This window comes from Carlito syrichta, unplaced genomic scaffold (assembly GCF_000164805.1).
Source record: "Carlito syrichta isolate Samal-C Ts95f unplaced genomic scaffold, Tarsius_syrichta-2.0.1 Scaffold107920, whole genome shotgun sequence".
NCBI classification, from domain to species: Eukaryota; Metazoa; Chordata; class Mammalia; order Primates; family Tarsiidae; genus Carlito; species Carlito syrichta.
Window position 1 is genome coordinate 187,380 of NW_007052016.1, and position 2,403 is coordinate 189,782.

Sequence of the window (2,403 nt, forward strand, 5' to 3'; positions counted from 1 at the left end):
TGCGTTCTCGCCTCCCAGGTCGTCGCCCGATCCCGGGGGCGCCTCGGTCTCGACTGCGGCCGACACGCTGGCCGCCGGGCTGTCGCTCCTGGGGCGGGTGTGCTGGAAGCCCCGAGCCGACACCTGATGAGCTCAGCTGTCCTGCAACCGGCACTGGGAGAAAGGAGAGTGAGAGAGCGGCTCAAGGAGTTCCAGTCCGTGGGCCAGACGTGGGAGTAAGTCCGGCCCCGCTCCCTCGGGCTGATGCTGGGTGACGCAGAGAGGAGCTGTCCCCACCCAGACTGCAGACTCCTGTGCAGAAAGGTTTTGATCCGCTCCGTTTCGGGGTAGCTTGCCGTTCAGTAACCAGAACACACAGCGTTTCTTGGCCTCGTTGAAAGCTCTCCATAACTGTGAGAGGAGCGTGTTGCCACCCTTAATGTATAGGCAAGAAAACCGTGGCTCAGTGTGCGTTAGCCACAAGATATTATGGACTGCATCGTGTCTCCCAGAATTCATACGCTGAAGCCCTAACTCCCAAGGTTACCATTTGGAGATAAGGCCTTTAGGGAGGCCCTTATGGTTAAATGAGGTTGTAAGGATCGGACCTTAATCAAATAGGATTGGTGTCCTCAAAAGACGACAGAGATGCCAGAGCGCCTTCTTTCTCTGCCACGTGTGGACACAGCATGAAGGTGGCAGTCTGTAAGCCAGGAAGAGTGGTCTCACTAGGGACCAGTCCTGGTGGCGTCTTAATCCAGAACTTCAAGGAAATACCTTGTATTGTGTTAAGCCACCCAGTCTGTGGTGTTCTGTTAGGGCAGCCTGAGAAGACAAGACACACAAGATAAGGCCAATGGGCCTGGACTTGGCAGCTCAGCTTGTCATCCCAGCACTTTGGGAGGCCGAGGTGAGTAGATTGCCTGAGCCCGTGGGTGCGAGACCAGCCCGCGCAACTTGGCGAGACCTTGTCTCCACAATAAATTAAAAAATCTGCTGGATGTGGTAGGGCACGCCTATAGTTCCAGCTCCTTGGAAGGCTGAGGCAGAAGGATCGTGGAGCCCAGTGTGTTGACACTGGGGTGGCCGTGAACATGCCATTGCACTCCAGCCTGGGCGACAGAGTGAGACTTCGACTAAAAGAAAAAGACCAATGTCATTGCGTTGGTTAAGACCACATTTCTCTGACTTCAAAGTCGGCAGCACAGGCAGCTCCCGCCAAAGCGTCCAACAAGACCCTGTCCACAAATGCTGATGCTCCCAGGTGCAGACTCACAGGACGGGTCATCCTGGAAGGGTCAGGCAGAAGTAGACTTGCCTGTTCTTCTAAGAGCTCGTGGGCTGGGTCAAGAAGCAGTTTTGGAAGCCAGAAGAGGCACTCGGTTCTGATCCGGGACAGGAAAGGCCTGGGGTAGAGACTGAGTGATGTTGAGACTCTGGAAATGGGACGCAACCAGGCGTTCTCTACTTTTTTCCTCTTTTTCATGAGTTTTTATCAAGTGTCAGTGATCTGCCAGGTACTATTCCATAGGGTGCCATAGCTCATGAAACTCACGAGAACTTACATTCTGAGGGGAACAGGAGCAACTTAGCATCCGCTTGTGACAGTGCTGTAAAGCAAACTAACTGCTGACCTGAGGGAGCATGCTTTGTGGAAGGGAGGGGACCTGAGGAAATGGTGTTTGAGTTGGAATGCAAAGAATGAGAAGCAGCTGCCAGGTGCAGGACTGCAGGCCAGGGTTCCAGGTGGAGGGAAGGCAGGTGCAAAGGCCCTGGGGTGGCAAATAGCCAGACCCATCCACAAAATACACAGAGGTAGTTGCTGAGGTTATGATGGTCGTGAAGTGAGGAGAGGTGGAAGGGAGAGTTGGTGAGCAGGCCACTCTTGACAGCCTTGTGGCCCATGGACAGGGGGAGTTTGCTTTTAATACTTTTTTTTTTGACTCAGAGTCTTACTCTATCACCCAGGTTGGAGTGTAGTGGCATGCTCACGGCCACCGCAGCCTCAACCTGCTGGGTTCAGGCGATCCTTCTGCCTTCCAAGTAGCTGGAACTACAAGTATGCGCCACCACACCCGACTTTTTTTTTTATTGTAGAGATGAGGTCTCACCAAGTCGCCCAGGCTGGTCTCGAACCCATGGGCTCAGGCCGTCCTCTCACCTTGGCCTCCCAAAGTACTGGGATTATAGGCATGAGCCATCGTGCCTGGCCTTCCTTTTGATAAGTTAAAGGTAGATTTTTTGTAATTGTAGGACAGCGCCAGGGGAATACGTGCACAGAGGCCCCCAGGAAGGCCACAGAGTGCAGGTGAGCTGAGGAGACACCTTTGGTGAAAGGCATGCTCATCCCTGCGAGGGGCAGGGCAGGCTTGGGGAAGGGTCCTTGGGTCTCTGTCAGTTCGTATGGAACTCTGCCTCCCACCT